This window comes from Mus musculus, chromosome 19 (assembly GCF_000001635.26).
Source record: "Mus musculus strain C57BL/6J chromosome 19, GRCm38.p6 C57BL/6J".
Classification (NCBI taxonomy): domain Eukaryota; kingdom Metazoa; phylum Chordata; class Mammalia; order Rodentia; family Muridae; genus Mus; species Mus musculus.
This window is the reverse complement of record NC_000085.6, coordinates 26858410-26880088: the sequence shown is the minus strand read 5'-3', so window position 1 is coordinate 26880088 and position 21679 is coordinate 26858410. Positions and strand designations below refer to the sequence as shown.

Genomic DNA, 21679 nt, shown 5'->3' with positions numbered 1-21679 from the left:
CCCTCTAGACAGCTGCCTGGTGACACACTTGCAGGGATGGGGCAGACCCAGGGTTAACCCCTCCTGGGAAGGAGAGACGGTGGACTAAGTAACCTCACATGCTAGAACTTGCCTGTGGTTTGGCTCTGGTTTTGTTTCTTAGCATGCCTTTGAGTACTCACTGACCCTTCTCTCGGTATAATGAATGTTGAGCTTCCAAGCAGTGATGAGGCAAGGCTTCCCTCCGCCCTTATCTCCCACCCCTCTCTGCCCTTTAGGACCTCCTTCCTTTTCTTTTTTTTTAATTAATTTATTTTATTTATTATGTATTTTCCTCAATTACATTTCCAATGCTATCCTAAATGTCCCCCATAACCCCCCCCACTTCCCTACCCACCCATTCCCATTTTTTTGGCCCTGGTGTTACCCTGTACTGGGGCATATAAAGTTTGTGTGTCCAATGGGCCTCTCTTTCCAGTGATGGCCGACTAGGCCATCTTTTGATACATATGCAGCTAGAGTTAAGAGCTCCAGGGTACTGGTTAGTTCATAATGTTGTTCCACCTATAGGGTTGCAGATCCCTTTAGCTCCTTGGGTACTTTCTCTAGCTTCTCCATTGGGAGCCCTGTGATCCATCCAATAGCTGACTATGAGCATCCACTTCTGTGTTTGCTAGGCCCCAGCATAGTCTCACAAGAGATAGCTATATCTGGGTCCTTTCAGCAAAATCTTGCTAGTGTATGCAATGGTGTCAGCGTTTGGAAGCTGATTATGGGGTGGATCCCTGGATATGGCAGTCTCTAGATGGTCCATCCTTTCATCACAGCTCCAAACTTTGTCTCTGTAACTCCTTCCATGGGTGTTTTGTTCCCAATTCTGAGAAGGGGCACAGTGTCCACACTTTGGTCTTCATTCTTCTAGAGTTTCATGTGTTTAGCAAATTGAATCTTATATCTTGGGTATCCTAAGTTTTGGGCTAATATCCACTTATCAGCGAGTACATATTGTGTGAGTTCCTTTGTGATTGTGTTTCCTCACTCAGGATGATGCCCTCCAGGTCCATCCATTTGCCTAGGAATTTCATAAATTCATTCTTTTTAATAGATGAGGAGTACTCCATTGTGTAAATGTACCACATTTTCTGTATCCATTCCTCTGTTGAGGGGCATCTGGGTTCTTTCCAGCTTCTGGCTATTATAAATAAGGCTGCTATGAACATAGTGGACCATGTGTCCTTCATACCGGTTGGGACATCTTCTGGATATATGCCCAGGAGAGGTATTGCTGGATCCTCTGGTGGTACTATGTCCAATTTTCTGAGGAACTGCCAGACTGATTTCCAGAGTGGTTGTACAAGCTTGCAATCCCACCAACAATGGAGGAGTGTTCCTCTTTCTCCACATCCTCGCCAGCATCTGCTGTCACCTGAATTTTTGATCTTAGCCATTCTGACTTGTGTGAGGTGGAATCTCAGGGTTGTTTTGATTTGCATTTCCCTGATGATGAAGAATGTTGAACATTTTTTCGGGTGCTTCTCTGCCATTCGGTATTCCTCAGGTGAGAATTCTTTGTTTAGTTCTGAGCCCCATTTTTTAATGGGGTTATTTGATTTTCTGGAGTCCACCTTCTTGAGTTCTTTATATATATTGGATATTAGTCCCCTATCTGATTTAGGATAGGTAAAGATCCTTTCCCAATCTGTTGGTGGTCTTTTTGTCTTATTGACGGTATCTTTTGCCTTGCAGAAGCTTTGCAGTTTCATGGGGTCCCATTTGTCAATTCTTGATCTTACAGATATAAGTGACCCTAAAAATTCCACCAGAGAACTCCTAAACCTAATAAACAGCTTCAGTGAAGTAGCTGGATATAAAATTAACTCAAACAAGTCAATGGCCTTTCTCTCCTTCCTTTTCTTGGCTCTAGGCATACAATGTAAAATTAAGTGTTAGAAGGATGGCTTATGTCTGTGGGCGAATAAATTCAAAAGGGGCTGGCAGAAGCCGCAGGAGTTGGCGAGGCTCAGTCCTGCAATAGAACCTTGGATGTGTTACAAGATGTTCTCCATTACAGTTCCTGGGCACAGGCAAAGAGGCCAACATATACCTATCTGTCTTGCTAACATGACAGAGGCATAGAGAGAAGCCTTGGTACCAGATCACTTCTGACCACTCAAGCAATTGCCTTCCAGGGTCCCTGGGAAGGTCCACTGACTTGACTTCTCAAATATCGTGATTCTCTCTTTTGAATGCCTACCCAGATCTTCCTGTCCACACCCTTCAGTTTGTGTGGAGCTATGGTTAGCTGCACTGAGGACTCTTAAAATGAGGGGCATACCTCTTTAAATGAGTGCAGCAGCCCCAGTGCACTCTAAGCACAGCAAATATTAAGTAACAAGAAAGCAATTAGGTTTCAGGGAGAAACTCCATGGGTGTTTATTCCTGGCAATCATTTCTGGCATCTGAAGTCCCAGGTTGAAGAATTACAATCAACAGTTCTTTGTCCATTTCAATTTTTGCAACGCAGCGGGGGACCTTTGTTTCCCCGTTTGCTTAAATTACAGGCAAAAAGCTCCCAAGTGCACAATTGAGGAGTTCACCCAGGTGTCCCCGGTCAAAATCTTAGGAGGAGGTGCTCTAGTGAGATTCTGAAATTACTAAAACTTTATAGCCTGGTGCTGCCTGACCTCTAGCAACAGACCGACCCTGTCTCATAAAAGCTGGAGTCTGCAGGGGGCGGGGTGGAGGCAAGGTTAAGACCAGCCATCTCGGAAGGGTTCAAGATGCTCTGAGACAATATCCACAGCCTCTTTCTGGTCAGTTAAGGTTTTCCCAATAGTCCATGAGCACAGATGATTCGAAATATCGATGGCTTAACAGAATAAACCCTCAGAGGAGCTTCCTTCAAGCTTGCTGTTGGAAGGGGACCGACCGCTCCTGAACTAACAAAGCACCTCATTTTCATCTCCCTCCTGAAAGAGCTTGGACCAAACCTCTCTAATGCAAATGACTTTGGGCTCCATCACCTGCCGAGCTGATTGTCTTTTTCCTGCTGGCCTCCTTTCCTTGATTAAATCCTGGAGCTTAGGTTAATCCATTAAGTCAGGACGAGAATCCCTGAAAACAAACCAAATTAAAACTGCAATTCATTATCTAGGAGACTCTTCCTGTCACTCTTTGCTGGAAAGGAGAACCAGGGATGGAAAGGAAAAAAAAAAAAAGGACAATAGAACAGCCAACGGAAGAAAGGAAGAGAGAACAGGAGATGGCCAGGACGGTGAATCCATCTGAAACAAGCATCAAAAAGAAAAGCTTTCCCCTCATGTTCTCGATTAAACACTGCTCCATCTTTAGCACACTTCTATAGACATTCGTTTGCTTTTTTTTCTGTGCTCCGTCATGCATAGGGACTAATCTGTTAACCTCAGGAATTATAAATTGCTTGTGTTGACTCTGAAGAGATTTCTAAAAATAGTGCCCAGTGTTGGTGGTTTGTGGAAGAGCCGTAATACCTGGGTCTGGTGGACACAAACCGCCAGTGATCTCCTCTCTTGATCTCCTCTCTAGATCTCCTCTCTCAATCTCCTCTCTCCTCCTCTCTTGGGCCATTGTTCACTGTTCTCATCAAGGCTGCTTTGAGTCCAAATCCTGCGATTTTTTTTTCCCACAAAGGAAAGAAGAGCTTGAATTTATGGTCTGGGGTTAGGTTTGGTGCTTTTTCTAGCTATATAGAAAAACGTAGGTGGTAGCTAGCAAATGAGTTCATTTCCTTGCTTTAAAGATGCTTAATTACCAAACACCAGGCAACTGGAATGAGTAGGCGGCTTGTAAGGGAAAGGCAGAAACTCAAAAAACATGAAGCTTCCGGTCCTATAAGACAAAGCTTTTTTTTTTTTTCCTAATTTGATGCCCTCTGTGTGTGTGTGTGTGTGTGTGTGTGTGTGTGTGTGTGTGTGTGGTGTCCCAACTTGGATGAGTCATTCTTAGTACTATCTTTATTTTTTAGACAGAATCTTACCCAGAGCTGGAACTTACCAAGTAAGATAGGCTAGCTGGCCAGTGTGCCCCGAAGTCCACCTGTCTCCCACCTTCTGGGTATTGGGACTGCATCCTTTTGCACATGGGAACACAGGAACCAAACTCGGGTCCTTGGGCTTGCAGAACAAGCTCTCCACTGAACAAGCTTATCTCTCTAGCCACTGATTTGGTCTTTTCGGAGATGGAAGAAAGTCAACAGCTTTGCACTTTGAGCAGGCCATCTGCTTCTCCAGACCTTCACACTGCTCCATTCAGAGACATGAACTGAATTTAAATCGGATAAGGATAATGGGTTTCAGCAGATGCCATTTATACCATAGCCCCTGCCCTACTGAAAAAGTAATAAGCTTTTGGGAAAGCCAACAGAAGTAAGGACACATCGTTCTGCTTGTGTTAGCAGATGCCCGTCTCTTCGGTGATGCTGTCACAGTGCAGAAGTAGCTCTTTCAGTGTAGAATACAAGAGGTGTGATCCCCCCCCCCCCAGGACTAAAAGTAGAAGGGAACGTTGTCTTGGTGGAGGTGACAGGGGTGAGAGTGGAGTTGGGGTGGGGCTCTCTGGCAGCTGAGTACCGAGGCAGCCTGGACTGAGATATGGGGAGAGGTGAAAACCATGTAAGGAGGCAAGAGATGCCTCAAGGCCCTATATGATTGGTTCCCAAACAGACAAGATGTGTCCCATTTGACAACTTAGCCCCACCCCCAGCCACTCAGGGCCCAATCAGGTTAGAGGTAGGTTGGGCTATTATCCACCTTTCACCACCACTTTGCTCTACTCTGTGGCTGACCTGACTTTCACGGGACGCCCCCATTCCCACGTGCCCCCATTCCCACGTGCCCCCATCCCCATGTGCCCCCATCCCCACGTGCACCCATTCCCATGTGCCCCCATTCCCACGTGCCACTTTACACGTCAGTGGCCAGAACTTCCGGGCCTTTACCTTCAAATCTCACTCCTCCCTCACACTCTGCATTTGTCTATTTTATGTGGTTTTTGGGTTTTGTTGGGTTGGTTGGCTGGTTGGTTTAGTGCATCATGTTTTGTTCTGTTTAATTTTTTTAAAAAGATTTATTTTTATTTATATGAGTACACTGTCGTCTTCAGACACACCAGAAGAGGGCATCGGATCCCATTACAGATGGTTGTGAGCCACCATGTGGTTGCTGGGAATTGAACCCAGGACCTCTGGAAGAGCAGTCAGTGCTCTTAACCAATGAGCCATCTCTCCAGGCCGTGCACCATTTAAAAAAAACAAAAAAAAAAACAAAAAAAAAAACAAACAAACAAACAAAAAAAACTCAACTTTTGGCTTCTGCACCAAACTTAGTCTCAACAATATACTGCATAAAAATTCTTCTAGGGTTGGTCTCGGGCCTTTTCTTCCCCATCCTTCCCTGCTTTAGCTCTGTGTTAACTAGCATAGATCTTCTTTGGCCACCATTTGATTCTGGCCTTGCAAGGACTTTTCCAGCACAGACTTTTCTCAAATTTAAATTTTCATTGGCTTTTAGGACCTTTTTTTTTTTTTTTTACAGGAGCTTTTTTACAGGAGCTTTTAGGACCCAGAAGCTTCAAGGATTGTGGCTGTGCACAGCTACCCAGGCTAGCAATTCCTTGCTGGGATCTGTGGTCCAATTTTTGCCTCACTAGGTGCATGGAGGGGATGAGGAGGAAGAAGAGGATACATAGTGTTTGTTGTCCATTTCTGCCTCTGAGCCTAGATCAGAGCAGAGAATCTGCTCTGTGTGGCTACTGCTCTCCTTGAGTCAGAGAGCCCCACACCTCGGTTCTAGCTCTGTCTATTTGCTGGTTGTATGGTCTTGGGATAATTATTTAATGTCTCTGGACTTCAACTACTACTTCATGATAAGGGCAAACATGTACTTGGTATTAGTGTAGGCATCAAATGAGATGACAACATACCCATTGACACCCCTCCCCCATATGTGGAATAGGTAGAGAAGAATAGTGTTGATTTTATGATTATCTATACTGACTAGCAGATTGTGCATAATGCAAAAGTTTGTCTTTTGTATGACATTGTCACAATGCAGAAGTAGTTCTTTCAGTGTTGGATTACACAAGACCTTTGTAACTAGGAATGGTAGTGCACATCTTGAGTCCCAGCACTCGGGAGGCAGATGTATCTTTGAGTTTGAGATCAGCCTGGTCTACATAGCAAATTCCAGAACAGCCAGGACTATGTAGAGAGACCCTGTTTCAAACACCCCCTCCCCCCACCAAAAAAAAAACTATAAAAATAAGCAAGTGGCATTTATGGCTTGACCCAAGGACTACCCTGTGCATCAGGACCTGTGTAGAACCTTCCAGAGAAGACCACCTCCAACTCAAATGGATTGCATGGTGGTAAGATAAGTGGCCACTTTCAATATCTTTACATTGTCTTCCACGTGGGTTGAGACGCCATTAGACCTTGCTCTAATCGGGGAGGAGGGGAATTAAAGATCTTCTTCTTCTGGTTAGAGGCTAATAAAATGGGTTGTGTTGACTCTTCCCACAGTGAGCATGTCTCTCTCTGCACTACTTGCTGATCACTGAAATCTCTTTATCGAGAGCTGTAGCTGGTATCATCCCCTATATATTCCTATAGTATTAATATGATGACGAAGAAATAGGGAAGGGCCATACCAACCCTTCTGGAGAAGAAGGAAGCACAAGAAAGAACTCAACAGAATGGCCCAGGTACTTGGGAGAAGTGTGGTAGTGTGGAGCTACTTTCCTTATTGGGGTTTTACAGGGAAGGATTTATTACAGCACAATGAGCTTCTATTTATTTCCAGCAAGCGTTTTTTTTTTCTTTGCGTTATTATTCATTCAGCAATTCAGATGGGAATTTAGAGGTGACAGCTTGCCAATTTTTCTTCCCCACAAACATTCTGGATGTGAATGTCTTAATTTGAAATCACTGCATTAATTACAAAGGGGTGGGGGTGGAGGAAGTCAGCAGGGTTCTGAGGATGCTCACATCTTTGAAGAACTGCGCTAAATGGGCAGCTCCGACAGTGCAGATGGGACACTTGCCTCTCTGAGGGCTGGAGAGGTGTGAGGGAGGCACAGGCTCATAGAAGCAACTGCTCCCACACGGTCTGAGGCTTTCCTGTCTGCGGGAAATGATCAAACTTGTGCAAGCCAAAATGGGAGTTTTCCTCCTTTAACACACTCTTTGCAGGCTACAGCCAAGTCACTAAAGCAATGAATAGCTGGGGCCTGAACCATTGGTGACTAGATATCTGTGCCTAGCTCACTGTGCCTAGTCTGTGCCTGGCTCACTAACCTGTGATTCTGAGTGATCTGTCCTCTGTGGAGCACTTTCTGCTGTTGTCAACCTCTAGTGTGTCTGCCTGGGTTATTATCTGTCTACTCAGCTAGAATTTGATTCCTATGAGGACAGGAATCCTGGACTTTACACACAGCCGAACCCCCGTCAACAAAACCAGTCCCTAGCAGTGGCAAGATCAATGGTTACTAAATGAATGAGGGAGGGAGGAATGCCAGACACTGGGGTGAATTAAAGTAAGGCGAGACATCTTCTCTGATGTTGGTTTTAATCTAGTTGGAGAGCAAACTATGTGAAAGCAAGCCTTCGAACAAAACAAGGCAGCAGATGCGCTTCGGTCTTCCTTGGAGCGAGCTCTGTCCAGGTGGTGGTTGCCGGTATCTATGCAGGAAGAGAGCACTTGTTCCGTTACCACTAGAACTCAAACACTAACTGCTAAGGGTAAGCCCACTCCCCCTGGTGTAGACTTTTACAGCCCAATTTTGGTCACTTTACCTCATCTCTTCCTGCCTCTCTTGTTTGGGTTGCGTTGCTGAGATCTGGAACTTGCCTGACTGTCCCTGGTACCATTTGGTTTGTATCCTTCCTTCCCATTTCATTAAATAACATCCACAGATGGGCTTGATACCCGGAAGAAATATCTTCATTTATATATCTCAAATGATGTTGTAAAACCCTGTGGCTGTAAATGGCATTTTAATAGAAACATGTTGCCATTATCAAGATGTGGGGGAACATAGAAGAAAATCATGCCCATCATTTTTTCAAAGCCTCCCCTGTACTCATATGTATGTAAGTAGCCCAGAAATGAACCTAATTCATAATAGGGATTTCTTCCAATGTCATTTGACCATGCTGCCTTTCTATCTAAAATGTGAACTATTGTCTGTCAGGAGAATATAGTCCAGAAAACACTGATCCTGTAAGCCTTGCAGAAGGAAGGACATGTAGAGGTTAGCCTGAGTGAGGCCTTTGGGGGGTTGACGATTGACTACTCAATCACTACAAAATTGATCCGGAATCAACATGATTAAGTTCATGGAGCCAGACTACAGGAATTCAAAAGAGGGAAAAATCAAGATGGTCTCATGGAAGAGACGGAATGGAGTTGTGTTTCAAATATTAAATATTTAGACAGAAAAGGAAACATTGAAATTTCCAGTGTGAACAAAAGTCAAACACAGGGAGATGCAGGACTGTGGGTTTTTTTTACATTTTAATTGATTTGGCTTCCTGGAAGTTTAGTTATATTTTGATTAGCCTCTCCCAATCTCCCCCTCCCCCCCCCCCCCTGTTCTCCCTGTTGGTTTAGTAAGTGAGCATCACAAAGACAGGTTTCAACATAAGAGGATTTTGTTAAAGGAAAAACCTGTGGGTAGGAAATGGTATGAGCCCAGGGAAAGCCATCAGACCACTATAGAAGTCTGAAGCCAGGGGGTGGGGGAGGGGGCAGGGAGGAGAGACACCATCAGCTGCCAGGAAGCAGGAGCAAGGACAGGCAATAAATCAGGAAGTCCTCACATCAGCGATGGCCACGGCCAGAGCTCTTCATCTCTCAGGTCTGACTTTGCCCATATATTCTGGCTGGATGGTGCTCGGCTGCAGGGAGGTTACACTGGCTATAGCTGAAGGTTAGCAAAGCCCTTTCTTACCACCATATTCAAGTCACATAGGAGGAAGATAGAGGAGAAAAGAGGCAAGGAGGAAAGAAACTGACGACAATGATGATGATGATAAACAAAGTAGTTCCCATACAAGGAACAAACTCCATCAGGCCTAACGCAAAAGTCTATACCTGAAATCATGAGAAATGGCAAAAATACTCGGTGAATATGCTAAGAAACACAGCCTCTTGCTAATCGGGAAGACTTCTCATGCAAATACCCTAACTTCCTCAGTCACTGTGGGATCTAAACCTTATAAAATTGGCATGGGGGCAGACTATCAGTGTGCACACACACACACACACACACACACACACACACACATGTTGCAAATAGAAAACCACTGGGACTCCTTCTGTGGAGCCTTAAAGGAGACCTCAGCATGTAAGAGACCAACTTATTCTCCCTTTTGCTTCAGGACAAACTCATCCCTGTGCATCTGCAAAATATGGCGAAGAGACTTGGAGCACATTGCATGAGCACATTCCGAAATAATTCCCTGCTGATTGATTTCATGAAAATGTACAATGGCCCACAAGTGTTTAATTATCTGAACTGTGTGTGCTTTCCATGGTAAAGGAGCAGCTGACGAGAGATGGAGAGAGCGAGCTGCCGGGGTTAATGCACAGAGAGTGACCCCGCTGTGCTCTCTTCCAGCAGGGCTAACTGAGCTGCTGACAGACATCCAGGAGGAAACCCACTCCAAAGCCCTGTCCAGTCACAGCCCTCGGAGGGGGGTCCTATGTGGCCCTGGTTATCCAACTTTCTCTGTTTCCTTAGAGACAAAGAATGAGGGAACAAGGGGAAACCTGAATTTCAAAAACAATGTACTCTAAGGTGAGAAGCAAAATTGTGCAGAAGGTGTTTCACTCATGAGGGCTGAGGCCAACATTCCTGCTTCTTTGGTAGAGATCCAGAGATGCCAAGAGGTTTCCGTACTCCCCAACCAACATGACCAAAATCAAAACGACACAAACAAAAACAAAGGAGGAATACTGGAAGAAAGACAAAAGCAAGAATAGAATAGGCAGACCACCAAGAAGGAAGGGGAGGGGCAAAGGACAAGCCAGGCTGCAGATGTTAACGCTAGTGGGGCCAGAGTTGTAACTGAGTCTGACCTCCTGACCATCCCTTGGATACAGAGCATGGTACAGAGTGTGGTGAAGCTAGTTAGAAGCTGTGACATTAAATGTATCTGTGTTGAACTTTGACAATTCAGTTCCCTCTCTCCCTTTCCTTCCCTCTCTCCCTCTCCTGTAAGCACTTGTGTATGCCCACATGCATGTGGTCAGGGGAGGGGTCTGCTTGGATTCTCGGGAGAAGCAGCTAGGTCAGGGCGCTTCCCGGAATAATTAGATGATGGAATCTCTCACCTAATGAGTGCTTTACTCCCTTGATGGATTCCTAACATCATGACATCATTAGGAGGTGGTTAAAAAAAAAAAGAGTGGCCTAGCTGAAGGAAGTGGGTCTCTGGGGACATGTCCTTGGAGCTATGCCTAGGACCCCTTCCTCCTGCCACTGTTTCCTATCCCCCATAACGTGATCTGCTCCAACAAGTGCAGTAGCAGCCGTAATGCCCCGTCCGAGTCCATGGGGCCATGAACCGAGAACCTCTGTGGTCCACAGTAAGTCATTTCTCTGAAGTTCTCTCTGGCATTCTAGCCAGAGTTCTATAAACATATAAACAAACAAACAAACAAAAATCCAATAAGGTGTGGTTCTCCCTTGGTTTCCAAGGCATCTAGAAACTCCTCCCTAACAGATGCAGTGTTTCTAATGCGCTATGACGCTCCCAGCTCCACAAAGAAAGGACCCCAGTTGTCTGCCTTTGGGATGGGGGGGGCAGTCTTCTGCATTCGTTCCTTACACCCTGCCTTATTTTGTGCAGGCGCCATCTTGCTCTCTAATACTTTATTAATCTAAACTCTCACATCTTCCCACTTCAGTCTACTTAGACACATCATTTCCAACCAATCGACCTTTGCCTTTACATAATTAAACATAACATATTATCACTGTCTATATATTTCTAGACTCAAAGGTTTATTGTTTTATCAATAGCAGTTATCCTATTGGATGGCAAATAGCAGCATCCTGATAAATTATTTCTCAGGAAAATATGAAAAAGGGTATCTGTACGTACAATAAGATGCCTTCACTTACAATTTCTGTGAGTTTTGCTTCATGGTTTTCTGTTCTTCAAAACCCGACCTAATGTTCAGATTTTTCAGAAGCTAAAAAACCCATCTCACCATGCCCACACCCATACCCACACTTCTTGACAATCCTAGACTTATTTGGAAAGTTTCTAGGAACTTCTTTACTTTTCTCTAGTATTTGAACTATAAAGTAGCTCATTACAGACCAATGACCAAAAGGAGGGGGTGATGTACATTAAGAAAACTCCATTTGCTTGAATGCTCGAAGGCAGCAAAGAGTGGCCAAGACTCCACAGACTTGAAGGACCAAGACATGGTCCCAGCTTTCTGTACTTCACGTCCTTCCTTAGGCAAATACTAACTTTTATCATGGTTTCAGAGGTGAGAAGTCAGGCAGAGGCTGGTGTGATTTGGAGAGGAGCTAGCTGAGCACTGAGGTCTCCTTTAACTAGAACAAAAAAACTAGGCTTGGCAATGGCCAGTGTATCCAGGACACCTGTTGTCTAGAGTACCAAAAGGAGAGCCATGCGCAGATGAAAACCCAACACCTAGACATCCCACTGCCCTTTGAATATTTAACTGCAAGGCTTCAAAGCCAATTTGTTATCATATTTTTTTTAGCAGTCTTTTAGTCCTGGGGAGATTAAAAACAAGCCAGCAGCAACACAATAGGATATATTAAACACTGTGAGATCCTATAAGATCTCTGAAACTGGAGGAATGGGACAAGGTCAGAAGTAAGTAGTTTTTATCTCTAGTTGGCTTGGAATGAATCGTTTCTCCTCTAGGTGTCTGGGTAATGATAAGGTGAATCTTATGAGCGCATGGTCTGAGGAGCCCAACCTTCCCCCAGTGTTCATGTGCATATCTAGCAAACACCAAACTTACTGAGAATACCAAATGACAATGCTTTCATCACTCTGCCAAGCACCCACAGGAACAACTCTGTAAGAAAAGACACTGTATTAGAGGCACCATTAGTCCATGGTTGGCTGGCTCCAGTGCTGTGTTTCTGTCTGGGCAAAATATCACAGTGGCAAGAACATGAGATGGGGCTAACTTGTTCACCTCGTGGTGGCCAGGAAGCAGAGGTGGGGAGATGCGTTTGCTTGGCTTCACCCCTCCATCTCATCTGGGCCCTCATTATTGAGGAGTGCTGATCACCTCCAGAGTGAGGTTCTCTCCCTCAGTTAACCTGTCTAGAAATGTATTCTCAGATATGTCCAGAGTGTGCGTCATTAAGTTTCCTAGCAATTCTCAAGCCAATCAAGTGGACAGTCCAATTCAACTACTACAAAGGGAATGACAGAGACCATTCCAGCCCCACAGGAAAATCACATGCTGGAATCCCCAAACATTCAAGAAAATAGACAAAAGGGCTAGAGCTGGCTGTTCCTTCAGAGGAAGACTGGGTTCCACTTCTAGCACCCACGTGGTGACTCATAGCCATTTATAACTTCCAGTCCCTGAGGATCTGATGGCCTATTCTGGCCTGCACTTGTAGCAGGTACACAGACATGCACGCCAAATACATAAACACATAAAATAAAATTACTTTTTTAGAAAGTCCCCCCTCCCTTCTCTTTCTCCCTACTCTGCCCCTGCTGCTGCCGCCATCATTTTCATTGTCAAGACAGGGTTTCTATGTGTCGCCATGGCTCTCCTGGAACTTGCTCTGTAGAGCAGGCTGGCGTCAAACTCCTAGATCTGCCTGCTCTTTATCCAGAGAGTTGGGATTAACTGCAGGCTCTGCCACGCCTAGCTATCAATAAGTATACTTAATATATGGCCTGGCCAAATGTTAGTTGGCTGAAAATTAAAATGTTCTCAATAAACAAAAGAATATAAAACATAGGAAAAAGAACGTAAGACAACCAGGAAAAAAAAATTGAGAGGGATGCCAGAAAGAGGCAAGAGAATGGGCGGAAAACGTGATTATTTGAAGAGAAAATATCTGACCATTCTTTAAAGCTTTGAAGGCTATCAAAGTACAGAGCACACAAACTCTAAAGTTCAGACAAGCATGCTGAATGCAAAGGAAGCTGCATTTAAATAACTCACAATAAAACTGCCAAACACTAACAACCCATACAAATCTAAACAAACGGAGGAATACCTTCAAAAGAGTAAAGCTTCAGTACTGCTTCCTAATAGAACTATGAAAAGTGAGATGCCAAAGCTCTGACCTCAGAAAAGGCCAGAGAACACCTGCTGCCCTTGAATCTGTTACCGAGGAAAGAAACCTTCAGGAACAAGGGTAAGTAAAGTTGTTCCCAGTCAAAGAAACCCAGAATTTCATCCCTTGAAGGGTTGTACTTACAAAGAGAGGCAAGGAGTCTTCTGGGGGTTGGGGGAATGCAACCTGAAATAAAAATTAATGTAAAAAATGTAGATAATTTTAAATAGTCTTAACTCACTAATAATGGTGGCAGGGTTTTAAAAGCATACAGAAGGAAATCATGGGAGCCCAAATAGGCATTGCTCAGTTTACTGAAAGGTGGGTTCATTGTTTTCTGTATATCACCAGTGTGTGTAGCTCAGAGATGGGCACATGGTACACCACGGTTGCTAGTTGGATGCTAGCAGAAGCCCTCCTGGTACCGCAGCTCAGATCTGCTTCCTAGACTGATACTCTTGGTGGTGACTTAAAGACTAGCTCTGCCCTGACCCACTTGGGGACTGGTGACATTTTGACGATTTTTCGATTAGCAAACATACCTAAGAACAGAACCTTACAAAGCACTTCAAGAGCCAAAGCCCTGGGAAGTTTTTTGCATGCTAACCACCTGGGGCTCATCTCTTCCTGAAGCCCCATCTAAGACCCCCTTCCCTCCTCCTTCCCTAACAGCCTTTTCCAAGTGGCAAAACATTGCAGGGGGCACAGAGTGGCCTCTGAGGCCTGTGCTTAGGACCGGCTTATTTATGTTGGCTCAAAGCCCTCTTCCTCCAACTCTTTAGGCTTTGTTCTGGAAGAAAGCGGGGTAGATGGAGGGGAACCACGTGGCAGTGTACAGCCTGTAAAGCTGTCAAAGCCCATTTTCCGAGCGGTCCTTCCAAAGGTCTGAACATGACAAACTGCCTCTGCCTCACGGATGATTTTGTTTTTCAAAGGAAGGCCAAGGAGGCTACAGGCAGTTCCTAACAGGAGGAGGGCGGGACTGAGATGAAGGCTTCAGATTCTCCTCTCAGTCTCCTCCCCTCTCCTCACAAAACCCAAAGAGCTGACGTGGAGAGTATTCAAAAGGACTGGCAGATGAACAGTGAATTTATGATATGGGGCATTTTTGTATCCCTCTTAGTTTCCCAGACCTTTGCAATCAAGCTTTTTTTTTTTTTTTTTTTTTTTTTTAACTTAAGGGCAAAATGATCAAATAGGTTGCAAAGCTCTCCCACAATGTTGAAGAGCTGACATGACTGATAGAGGCAGGCGCTGTCCGCTGAAAGGCTGGGATACAGAGAGAAAAAAAAAAGAGCTCGGGTCTCAGTCCTGGGTCAACAGAACATACCATTCTACTTCCTGGAAAGGCCCCTTTTCTATCAATAAGTGAGAAAGATGGTAAGGCCCACCCAACACATTTTATATCCTTTATAGAGGGGGGAAAGCCAATAAAGAGTACCCATGAGCTTTTAAAATGGGAGATTCTTGAAGACCATTTGTTTTCATCGGGCTGTGATCGATGAATAATGCATGAGAAAGAACAAGAACCAGAGAGCGATGCACAGGGCCATTCTCGGCCTAGTCTGGTCACTTCTCAGATGAGAAAACTGGGCCAAATACAAAGAAAGGGACTTTTCTCAAAGCAATGCATTCAGAGAGGAGAGGAGGAGAAAAGCCTCCGTCAGATCTGCTCCACGTGATCCATGGCGATCTGAGTCACGTGACAAGGACGACCAGAATCCTGTGGGGAGTAGTCCTGAACTGAGGGAGGAGGTTAAACGCTGACGAACGAGAGATGATGATGGTGGTAAGCACACCATGCTTTCCTCCTGGCATCATGTGAAGAATTTTGGAAGCTTGGGGACAGTTTATTTGAAGGATGTGATGCCCATAAAGTTATCCAGTGCCAGCCCAGATACCCTTTTTTTCAGAATGTGGTGTCCTGGATGCCTCTCTGAAACAATTCCTGAGGATGCCATGGTCCGTTCCAAAGGCTCAGAAGTCAGAGAGGAAAATGTGGGTCTCCACTGGACCCAGTATCATTTCAGGAAAGAAGCGGGAAGTCAAGGATGCTTGATGTGGGAACTCACTCAAGTCTTTGGTCCTGATGACAGGCATTTGCATATGACTTACACAGATTCTCCACAGGGATAGCTGTCTTCTTGGGGACCCCACAACCCCACACCCCACACTGAGTCACAGATAAGTTCCTGATAAGTGGGTTGGCGCTTCTCTGACAGTTCAAGGGTCCATACATAAAAGGCAGCCATGCTATGCATTTGGCATAAAGCACTTAAAACTTGGGACTTGAGCTCTTGATCAGTGACTATTAAAATAGTATCCCCCTCAGTCCTTCAGAACTGTGAGGGCTCAGGAGTCTTTGAAGATGAAGTGGGCATTTGATCCTAAACCCACCACCACCACCATAGCAGCAGGACTCAGGCTTGCTAGCACATCTGCTTTTCACCCCTTCAAAGGTTACAGATAAAAGAGCCCCAGGACTCAGTGGCTCCCAGTAGGCTACTGGGTTAACCCAGCCACATTTTGTCACTTGGTCAATGCCATTATTTGGACCTGGGTGTTCCCCAGATCACATCAGTCCTCAATCGGTGTTTTCCTCTGATGTCACAAGCCCCAGAGCCTGCCCCAGATCTTGAGAGACTCATTGATTTCATGTCAACCAGGGACTGAAGAGAGCACCTTCAGTTCAACAAACATAACTGCCACCGACTCGAACATGAGACAGCCTGTCCCTGAGGTGCCATGTCACTGAGCAAGGACACCTCCCCCATATACAGCACGGTCCCTTTGTTCTGGGCCAGTTAGTCCCTCTTTAACTGTACTGTCCTCTCTGATTCATCCCTCTCGCTCAGGCAGAGTGACTCAGAAAGTGCTGTGTAAAGCCTTGCTCCGCTTAATTGATAAAACACCATCAAGCCAAAGAGGGGCTCTGTGGAGTCCAAGGACAGACAGAAGGAGATTGCTAAGCAACATGCTGGGAGGCTGTGGGTGCAGGCAGCTGAGAAGGGACACCAGAGGCCTGGCTGGGCTGGCCTTCAGCCATTTGGAACATAAACCTCAGAAGAAGACAAAAGGGCCCGGCCACAAGTTCACAAATGCCACCCAGGAACACAAACCAGAGGCAGGCCACACACATTTGCAGCATGAGAAGAGCCACTTGACTGTTTTAGTCATCTCTTAAACATCTCTGATTTTATATATATATATATATATATATATATATATATATATATATATATATAATATGCAAAGGGCTTTGGTGAGGCAAGATGTTACACACAGAAAAAGGATGGTTTCTGCAATGGGCACACTGGGCCTTCTGTCATAGCAAAGGATGTGAAAACGTGTGTGAAGTATGTATAGAAATGCACATATGTGTACACATATAGATTCCTCCTCTGCATACTGACTGAGCAAATGCAGACCCTTTGTGGTTGGGCTAACAACTGATATTATACTTTTAAAATATTTTTAAAGTTTAAATATTGGAAACAAATGCTATTGGCTTCAGCAACAAAAAGTTTACATAAAGGACAGAGATGTTAGCCAAATTTGATGATGGCCCATGCCTGTAATCTCAGCACTTGAGAGGCTGAAGTAGGACTATTGCCATGAGTTTAAAGCTAGCCTGGGCTAAAGAATGAATCTATGCATTTAAAGGAACAAAATACAGCTCTCAGCATTAAACCTTCTCTCTCTCCCTCTTTCTTTCCTTTCTTTCTTTCCTTTCCTTTTCTTTCTTTTCTTTTCTTTTCTTTTTCTTTTCTCTTTCTTTCTTTTCTTGACAGAGTTAGAGAATAAGATATCTCTGATGATAAAGGGAATGGAATCTGGATTCCCTTTATCCCAACTCAAGAGAATTACTTGCAGTATTCACAATCAAAAGGGAGGACAGTAGGAAATGCTTGCTGAGGTGATGGTGACCCGCGTGGTGACTAAAGGACCCCTCTATTTAGCTACTTGCTGGTTTGATTTGTGGGCTTCTCTTAAGAGACTTTTGGTACCAGGTCAGTTTGTGTTTTCTACCATAGGCAAGTGTTTACCAAGATTGCTATGGTTTAGAGCATGGGAGATCGGAGGTGGGGAAAGCCTTTGAATCATTGGACTGCAAACCCAATGCCACAGTGAAATGGAGGGGAGTGGAGACTGGGGAAGAAGGGCTTACAAACTGATGGCTTCCTCAGGTGGGGACCGTATTAAACAAAACCAGTCTTACCAGTCTGTGCCAGTGTAAGTTACAGCTGCGACAGTGTAAGTTTTAATATTGATGTCATAACCCCCACCTCTTGGTGACTTTGCAAGAAAGGCTTGCTTTAGGTCCACATGAAGTTCATGTGACTCCAGTAGATCAGCAGTCCTCCAACTGTGGATATTCCCTCCAAGAATTCCCCAAAAGCAGGGAGAAAACTGTAAAGAAAGGCTACCAGCACAGAACTTGTGATACCAGCTATGACACACTTTTCTATGCCCAAAGCTCTTTGCTTTCTAATAGGTGCCTATACCACATTAAATATGGGAGATGGGGAGACCACGGAATCACCAGCGAGCACTACAGCCAGCTTATGTGCAAGGAAGAGAGGAATCCATGAGCACCAACCAGCTTATGTCTAAGGATGTAGTCACATCTATTTGCTAGTTTTTCGTGTCATCCAAGACTTGCTGTGGAGTACCATGTTAGCAGTATTTCCAAGGTCCCTGAGAAATATGCCCATGTTCCTCTTTTCTCCTGGGCTTACATGTCTCTGCTTGGTACAGTCAGTGCTCTCTGAATTGAAACTGTCTTCTACCATAGGATACCAAAGGAAGAGTCTTGGGAGTATATGGTAAAGTGTTACTTCTTAGCCCTTCCCTACACATGGGCTCTAGGTCCTGATGCAGCTCTGCTGGTGATTAGAGTCTCATGGGACCCTAGTAAACACGCTTAATCCCCCACAGATGGGCACTTCCTGGGTTGTTGGAAAGCAAGAATCATCTTGCTGATGCATGAACATTTTCCAGTCTGCTGCATTCTCATCTGAAACAGCCAATGGCATCATGGGTTTCTTTGTAACTCCTCAAACCCCAGCTTTCAAAGTGTTAATGTGATTAACGCTTGGGGGGCTATGGGCCCCTGGAGTAGCAGCCATGCTGAGGAGCAAAATGTAAGAGGTTGAAAAGAAATTAACCTGGCAGGATGTTGTCGGGGCAATCTTTCTGTTGTCTGTGGGTCCCTAAGATCTTACCCAAAAGCAATGGCCATCCTCCACAGAACAGCAAAGCACTGGGTGTTTGCTGATAGACAATGTGCTTTGAATTTTTTTTTTCCTCCAAAGTGAATAGGGTGTGTGGCAATCAGGGTTAAAAGCAGTCTGTAGACAAGACTATGACTAGAAGCTACTCGTTTAACCTCTCTGACTTTCATTTTGAGGTTTTTTTTTTTTTTCCTTTTCAATTTACAAAATGGCAGAATTGAATTAGATGACCTCTAAGACCCCTTTCTTGCTCGGAAATTTCAAATCCATAAACACAAAAGCACCTGCCTCCCATCAAGATTAACTCATAGCTCTGCCTCATTAGCCATCAGTCCTAATCAGACCATAGAAGACAGAACCGTCTTCATCTGAGGTGTATAAACCTGGAAGAGCTTCTAAGATTCTTAGAAGCCCTTTCCTCAGAAAGATGCTTGATTCCAGAAACACAGACCCCCCCCACACACACACACACACACTCTTAACTTGCTGGGTCCCTAACTACCAGTATTCAGACTAGAATCAAAAAGAGGAATAAATTAGCTTTGAACACATACTCGACCCTTGTTGAGAGATGTGGCTTAGAGAAAAAGTCTTGAGTTTGTGAGTTGTTATGTACTTAGCTTTGCACAGTTCGGTTACTGCTAGGAAGTGTAAAGTGAAACCATGCTGGCATCTCTTTGGCAAAACAAAAAATAAATTATTGTGTTTTTTTATAGGAGCCTTTTATAAATACAATAACCATTTCTGTGGGTGATAAAGTCACTCAATCTGGAGATGTTTGCTTAGGAGTGACTCCAGTTGTCTGGTCCATTTTTATTTTTGACTGACATAGTCATACCCATTTATGGGTATAATATGATATTTATGTGTGTATATTGTATGTTGGTCAAATCAGAATAGTCTATCTGTCCCCTTAAATATCTTCTTCTTATAGAGAGATCATTGCAAATTCTTTCTTCTGGCTTTTGTGGCATCACCACTATGTTATTCTTAGCCATAGTTACCCCATTGTACAACAGAGACACAGAAACCACGCCTACTATAGAACTACTATAGACTACTGTAGAACCAATCTCCCCCATTTTTCCTAGCCTTCCATCTTTATACTACATGTAGAAAGGAGAACACATTGCCTTTTCTTCCCAGTGCCTGTCTTACCTCACTGAGCAGGTGTCTTCTGGACTCATCTACGCTGTCATAATTCCTCAGCCCTCCGGGTCAACCAAACCCTGTTTAAAATCCTTTTTCTAAACACCTAATGTGCTTTCCTTATTTCTGGTAGACTCAGATGAATTCAAGGACTTTAAAAAGCCAAGATGACAAGGTGGTAAGAAGTTAGGAAGAGCCTCGTGGTAAAGGAGTTGCAATCCCAGGGCTGGAGAGATGGCTCTGAGGTTAACAGCACTGACAGTTCTTTCAGACGTCCTGAGTTCAATTCCCAGCAACCACATGGTGGCTCACTGCCTTCTGTAATAGGATCTGATGCCTTCTTCTGGTGTGTTTGAAGACAGGGACAGTGAACTCACATGAAATAAATAAATAACATGTAATGAATTAAAAAAAAAAAAAAGAGTTGCAATCTCCTTTGAGTTAGAAAAGAATTCCAGTCTTCCATGAGAGACAGTGTAGTAGCTTTTCACTTGATCCCAGAGTGTCCTACCTGGCTTAGAAAGCTCGTCCTGAGTGGTCCCGTGTAAGTTTCTTAATCTCTGTGTCTTGTGGTGCAGAAAATGAAGTTAACATTACCCCCTTTATGGAACTGAGAGCACTAAATGAATTAATATGGTATGCGTAAAATGCCTTTACCAAGTAGCCAGTGGATGTGAAGTGATTCAGCAATGCTAGCTAGCTATTGTCATTTGCCCAGAGACTCCATCGAGGCTGAAGCACAAAAGGCCGCCGCCTCCTTGGATCTCAGACATCAATAGTCATCCCCATATTCAAATGATGGATTTTTGCTGCCATTTCTTTTTTAAGGATCACAGCTTTAGAAGTTAGAGGAAGCATGGCCTGATTGACAGGGATGCTGTAGAGAGAAATAATTTTCCAGGGGCCAACGATGGTTACCATGGTTTCCAAACTGGCAGAAACTCCAAGGTCAATTTCTGAAAATATTTCACTGCTGATAGGAGCAGGGTGATTCCTCCACCCTTCTAGTCTCTGACCCTCATGGGGGCAGATTGTTATCATGCTAACCCCTGTTTGCAGGCAGCAGAGAAATAGGAGAGTAAGTAGACTCAGAGAGCACAGGCATCAAGCTGACCGCTGACCGGGGAGGCAAATAGGACTGATTTCCCAAGAGAGCAAGAAGAGCATGCGCTACTTAAGAAATGAAAATGTGATCGTCTGGAGGGGAACAAAACATTTTAATATGAGACCCGGGTCTGCATTGACAAAGAGCACTGGGGACACGTTACATGATTTGAAATTTTAGCTCTGCTCTGAGTGATTCATTTTTTGCTTCCCTGAAATATAAGTCCCACTGGGAGCAATCACAGTGCCCAGAGCTTTGGGAAAGCAGCAGCACAGCCCACCTCCAACTCCAACAGTACCGCCAGCCCCCGGGGCCCCCCATCAGTCTGATCCTCAAATCAACACCCCAGCCTTCAAAATGAAAGTCCTCCAGCATCCTGAATGCTACATCGATAAAACAGTTTTCTCTGTTGAGTGACTCAAGCTGTTTCCGGAAAGCCTTTCCTATGGGGAAAGGCATTATATTCAGAAGCCTCTTCAGGGAAGTGGCCCCGAGTTCAGCAAGCCTGTGCCATTAGCCAGGCCCAAAGCCTTTCCATCCCAGACAGACTGGGCAGCTATTTTGCAGAACCAGAAGATAACGAGTACCGCCTAGCCAAAACGGTTTGGATATGTGCCCCATCCCAAGTCATGTGTCAAAATTCTAATCCACCACAGTAATAGGCTCAAAGTATCCTAGAGGGAGGAGTCACTGTCATGCCGAGATAGCAGGAGTAAGCGGGGACCTGGCAGGCCTGTACCAAGGTGTCCCCCTGAAAAATTATGTCATGCAGCAGACCTGATGTAAGGGAGGTTTATTGTGGGCTAAGAGGAGTGAGGACTTGGAGAAGGGGTAAGAGGCAGAGACATGGGGGACAGAGAAGGACAGAAAGAGAAGC

General features: G+C 44.6%; 1 long non-coding RNA gene across 3 annotated transcripts in view; it reads right to left on the bottom strand.

The window, feature by feature from the left end:
- Positions 1 to 6821: 6821 nt before the first annotated feature.
- Gm46648 overlaps positions 6822 to 21679 on the bottom strand; it is a 49402-nt gene continuing 34544 nt past the window's right edge. The window contains exons 5-8 of one of the 3 annotated variants that reach the window (XR_001782661.1): positions 13459 to 13500; positions 12027 to 12083; positions 7808 to 7994; positions 7580 to 7693 (exon numbers count right to left, since the gene is read on the bottom strand). This is a non-coding gene — a long non-coding RNA (predicted gene, 46648). Of the gene's footprint in view, positions 7995 to 12026; positions 12084 to 13458; positions 13501 to 21679 lie in introns of all 3 variants that reach the window. The other 2 variants (XR_001782660.2, XR_001782662.1) reach the window with 2 other exon arrangements.